The sequence below is a fragment of the Pristiophorus japonicus genome, chromosome 14, assembly GCF_044704955.1.
Source record: "Pristiophorus japonicus isolate sPriJap1 chromosome 14, sPriJap1.hap1, whole genome shotgun sequence".
Taxonomy (NCBI): Eukaryota; Metazoa; Chordata; class Chondrichthyes; family Pristiophoridae; genus Pristiophorus; species Pristiophorus japonicus.
Genome location: NC_091990.1, coordinates 9,524,585 through 9,530,869, shown reverse-complemented (window position 1 = coordinate 9,530,869; position 6,285 = coordinate 9,524,585).

Below are 6,285 nucleotides of genomic sequence, written 5' to 3'. Positions count from 1 at the left end.
TCTCAGACTGACCCTGGGATCTTACACTGACCCCTGGGGATCTCAGTCTGACCCCTGAGGATCTCAAACTGCCCTGGGGACCTCAGACTGACCCCCGAGGACCTCAGACTGACCCCTGGGGCCCTCAGACTGACACCTGGGGACCTTAGACTGACCCTGGGACCTCTGACTGACCCCTGGGACATCAGACTGACCCTGGGGACCTTAGACTCACCCCAGGACCTCAGACTGACCCCTGAGGATCTCAGGCTGACCCCTGGGGATGAGTGAGCACCGAAAGACTGGTGAATTGTTCTTGGTTACAGTTCATTGTATTTGCAAACGGCCTTACAGCGAGATATTAGTTAACTGGTAGTTAACCAGTTCTGTACCAAACATTATTGTGTCAAACGGTGGAACTTAATTGCTCTCAGAGCCAAAATCGGCCACCACCCGAAATGAGGGGCACCGGCCTTGATGTGTTTTGGCTGCCCTAATGCCTGGGGCGACGTAACCATCAAAATTCAGCATTTCGGGGATTATTTTGGAGCGGGGCGGAAGACACTTCATCATGGGGGCGGAAGTGGGGGCAGGGTGGAGTGGGGACAGGGCAGTGTGGGGGCGGGATGGAGTATCCGAGGCTGGCAGTCATCAGCGGAGTGCTGATGATGTCATCACGCTGACGTGTCACAGCATTTCTCCCCCTCAGTTAAAGGGGAGGGCCGCTGCGATCCCTGCGGTCACTTTATTGGCAAACACTGGGCCACCAGGGAGGGTTTCGGCTGGGCCAACGGCCTGGCACCCAAGAGGAGGTGCTGGTCTGCCTGTTGGCAGCCCGGCCAAGCCCGTGGCCATAATTGTCGGCCCAACCTGGCAGTTGGGCCGACAAAAAAAAAAATGACATGGCGGCCACGGCAGTGCGCCCTCCCCTTTAAGGGCGGCCGGGCCACCCAGCCACAGAGAGAGTACCGATGGCAGAAGCAGTCGGGGGCACCAACCGGTGGCAGTGCCACTCCCACAGGGCAATTTTCTGCGGGGCAATTCCGCGAGGGGGTCCCCGGTGGTCGGTAAGGGGTCGGCACGGGGTCGGTGCATACACGCCGTGGTGCAGTAATGTGCGGAGCGGCCCAGGACACTGCACTGAGGAAGGGCAATTTGAACAAAATGGCAGCCCCTCTGCAGAGACTCACCGGCCATTCCACACCGTGGCCGCCGTTTTCAGGCGATCAGAGGCCTTATCGGGAGGGGCAACTTCACCCGAGCAGTTTCCAGCATTGACCCTGCTTTTATACTGTTTCCTGCCAACTTGTTTATTGCATTGGAGACTGTGAAAGACAGATATTTGATAAAAGTGTGAGACTGATCACAAACCCAGTTACACACCTGAATTTCACATTTAGGTTTATTTTGAACAGAGATTTTAAAAATGGGTCACTTGGCAGGGTTTATAATCTTGTTAATGCAGTTTCTGAAGAAAACGCCATAGAACCAATCAGTTTGAAAGTAGCTCGGTCAATACAATATATAAAAACCGAAGAAGACGCAAATTAATGTTAAAAAATCCAGATATGAGATGTAATTTGTACTGTATTCAGTGGCTTCCCTCCCTTCGTTTATGGCAAACGAGCCAAAGGTGGGCAGAGGAAACATTTCAAGGAGGCCCTCAAAGCCCCCCTGATAAAGTGCAACATCCCCACCGACACCTGGGAGTCCCTGGCCAAAGACTGCCCTAAGTGGAGGAAGAGCATCCGGGAGGGCGCTGAGCACCTCGAGTCTCATCGCCGAGAGCATGCAGAAATCAAGCGGAAGGAGCATGCGGCAAACCTGTCCCACCCACCCCTTCCCTCAACGCCTATCTGTCGCACCTGTGACAGGGACTGTGGTTCCGTAATGGACTGTTCAGCCACATAAGGACTCATTTTAAGAGTGGAAAGAAGTCTTCCTCGATTCCGAGGGACTGCCTATGATGATGACGATGATCCCTTCGTTTAACCGGCTTTTCTGACACAGCTTCCATTCATTCATCGGGGACTTAAGGCGGCTTGACTCAGATGGTTATTAATCCACGTGAGGCTGTGGTTGTAACACTGCACACACTGCACACTGATATGCTGCACATGACAAAACTCAATCTTAATAGAAATCAACAGAATCATAGAATAATACAGCACATAAAGAGGCTCTCTCTCCCCTGCTCTTTCCCAGAGCCCTGCTCATCTCCCCTTGAAATATTTATCCAATTCCCTTTCTAAAATAAAAAATGCTGGTAATATTCAGTAGATCAAGCACCGTCTGTTTCTTTCTCCACAGATGCTGCCTGACCTGCTGAGTTTTTGCAGCATTTCCTGTTTTTAATTTCAGATTTCCCAACATCAGCCTACACTGCTTGCCTTTCCATTCACACCATCATTTGTCGAGGTCTATATTTCTGCTACTGCTAGTTTGTGAGGGAGGAGAGAGTTTGCATGAACTCGCCCCCTGACAAGACAGAATATGCGGCGGGGCGGGGGGGGAGCCCCACAGAAAGACCGACCACCTTCGCCATTTGCATTTCCTAACTTCAAAACTCCTGGGCGAAGTTCAATATGCGCTGGCAGCAGCTTCAACAAGAGAGACGTTTTCGAGGTCTCCAGTGTGGAAATTTACTGCAGGGTTGAGTAATCCAAAAACTCTATCAGGAGGTCGACTTCTGGCCCGGCCGGAAGAATGTTTCAGATCCGCCAAGGAGCCAATGATTGCATCCAATGTAACTGACTGACTGATAGCGTTCTTGGATCGCTGGATTGCCACTGACTGTTTCTGAACCAGTGCCCAAAGCAGCCTGTTTAAATCAAACATCCATTTGTCATAACTGAGCGCTATTATTGGGAAAGTGCACAATTTCACCGGCTGCTCCTTGCAATTATAAAACAATTGGGAGCCCCGGGGCGGTGCAAACCGACCACTAAAAACACAAAGTCTGATGTCCCTTTATCAGCACCGACTCTCTTCATGCTAAAGCAAACACGCAACTGTACAATTCTCAAAGTACAATAACATCTCACCAATGAATGCTCTTTTTGCACTGGTTGTTTTCATGGATGTCGGCTCCAGCAGGTCCCTCTGCACTGACCGCCTTCCTTCCTGTATGATGTGAAATCACACAAACCCCAACCCTAAACCAAATCTTAACCATAACTCGAATACGAACCCTAAATCTAACCCTCATCCTAACACTAATTCTAATCCTAACCCTAACCCTAATCCGAACCCTAATCCTAACAGAAACCCTAACACCAACCTGAAACCTAATCCTAACCCTAACCCGAATCCTAACCCTAATCCCAACCCGAACCCAAACCATAACCCTAACCCTAATCCTAACCCTAACCCTAATCCCAATCCTAACCCCAATCCTAATCATAACCCGAACCATAACCCTTCCTGTATGGGGCACATCACCCGAAACCTAACCGTAATTCTAACCCTAACTCTAATCCTAACCCAAACCTTAACCCTAACCCTAAATTCACAATCACTCTAACCCTAACCCTAACCCGAATCCTACCCATAATCCTAACCCTAAACCTAACCCGAATCCTAACCCTAACCCTAATCCTAACTCTAACCCTTATCCGAACCCTAATCCTAACCCTAACCCTAATCATAACCCTAACTATAACCCTTCCTGTATGGGGCACAATTACCCTAAACCTAACCTTAATTCTAACCCTAATCCTAACCCAAACCTTAACCCTAACCCTAAATTCACAATCACCCTAATCCTAACCCTAATCCTAACCCTAACCCTAACCCTAAATGCACAATCACCTTAACCATAACCATAACCCTAATCCTAACCCTTCCTGTGTGAGGCACAATCACCCTAACTTTAAATGCCAGCTGTTCCCTGTTACCAGCCTGGACTAACTAACTGAAGATTGGCAAGGTGAAATATGGAGATTAATAGGAAATAGCTGAAAAACCCCAGGCTGATTCTTATGTCAAATCTATCTAATTTATATTTTGGAATTGGATAAATACTTGAAAAGGAAAAGAATTGCAGGGCTGTGGGGAAAGAGCTGGGGGAGGGGGACTAATTGGATCACTCTTTCACAGAGCCACGATGGGCCAAATGTCCTGCTTTTGTATAGTATGATTCTATGATTATATATTAACATTCCATGGGTCAATGCAAATTTCTGTATAATACCGGAAGGACAGATTATCCTGTTAGTATTGGATCACCTGAACACAGTGCAGGGAGTAAAATTGGGTGAGACAGATAGCGCACTTTTAATGGAGGCTGCCCCATTTTCTGTCCATTTGAATTAGCGGATGGAATAATGGCTGGGTTCCCTTATTTTTTTAATTTGTTCATGGAATGTGGGCGTTGCTGGCAAGGCCAGAATTTATTGCCCATCCCTAATTGCCCTGATAAGGTGGTGATGAGCCGCCTTCTTAAACCGCTGCAGTCCGTGTGGTGAAGGTGCTCCCACAGTGCTGTTAGGGAGGGAGTTCCAGGATTTTGACCCAGCGACAATGAAGGAACGGCGATATATTTCCAAGTCAGGATGGTGTGTGACTTGGAGGGGAATGTGGAGGTGGTGGTGTTCCCATGCGCCTGCTGCCCTTGTCCCTCTAGGTGGTAGAGTTCGCGGGTTTGGGAGGTGCTGCCGAAGAAGTCTTGGCGAGTTGCTGCAGTGCAGATTGTAGATGGTGCACACTGCAGCCACGGTGCGCGGTGGTGGAGGGAGTGAATGTTGAAGGCGGGTGGATGGGGTGCCGATCAAGCGGGCTGCTTTGTCCTGGATGGTGTCGAGCTTCTTGAGTGTTGTTGGAGCTGCACTCATCCAGGCAAGTGGAGAGTGTTCCATCACACTCCTGACTTGTGCCTTGTAGATGGTGGAAAGGCTTTGGGGAGTCAAGAGGTGAGACACAATCATCCCTACATGACTTTCTTCTATGTATTGTATCCAGCTGAGGTGGTTTGTCCACGCACATGAACAGGGAAATCTGCCCCAGCAGATCTACAGTTTATTAACTGACCTTTGCAGAATCCAAGCCAGTGTTCTGATCGGCAGCCTGACCTGTAAGGGAAACCAGTGCTCACTTCAAGAACAAAGAGCAATTGTATCTTGCAGCCTTAAAGAGACATACATCTGGATGTTAGCAGCAGAATACGTTGTACACTGTTCCTGTCTTTATGAAACCTACCATCAGCAGAGCCAAGCGAGATTCACTCGAACATATATCGCTCTCCAACCTCATATTTCAAATCTCATACTTTGTTGCAGATGCAAAACAATCTTTAAAAAAAATGTTCAGTCTATTTTTTATTTTCTCATCTTGGGATCTTGCTTTACTCTGGATTACTAGTCCAGTAGGTAACCACTACACTACGTTCTCAAATAATGGGCAAATATGCTGCAATGGTAGAGATATGTTACCATAAGGTGAGCCGTAATGGACAGAATAGCCCATTATGTTTCACTTCTTCAATGTTCTTGCAGCTAAATTTCAATGGCCTTTATTTTACTGATTAGCTTGTTGTACTTGGTCCGCGGCAGAGGGGTGGGTTAGCTGAGGCACAGTAACATTGATAGTTTGCAGGGGCGTAGCCAGTATTTAGCAACACCTGCACGTGGCTACATGTTTTGTAAAGACAAACATTCTCATATGTGGAAAATTTATCGGTTACTTGCTCCCAGCAAATTGGTACCGACAATCCCTCCTCGAGGGGCGGGCGTAACTGATAAAGGTAAAGGTAACTCTACGGTTACCTTTACCTTTATGAATTTCCGATTTCAGTAAGCAGAAATTCCTGATAATTCTCTCCCTTAAACTTTGCTAAAGAAACCAGAGTAACTGACAATGATAAACAGAACAATTAATCTATTGTGATAAAAATAGAAAATGCTGGACATACACATTGGGCCCATCAGCATTCCTGCAGGAACTGAAGTGCACAGTGGACATCGGTAATATTTTCATAAGTTTCCTATCCAATCTTTCCTCACAGCTAAAGTTTTCCAGTCCTGGTAACATCCTTGTAAGTCTCCTCTGTGCCCTCTCTAATGCAATCACATCCTCCTTGTAATGTGGTGACCAGAACTGCACGCAGTACTCAAGCTGTGGACTAACTAGTGTGGCATAACTAGTTCTAGCATAACTTTCCTGCTCTTGTATTCTATGCCTCGGCTGATAAAGGAAAGCATTCCATATGGCTTTTTAACTATCTTATCGGCCTGTCCCGCTACCTTTAAGGATCTGTGGACATATACTCCAAGGTCCTTCTGTTCCTCTACACCTCTCAGTATCCTCCCA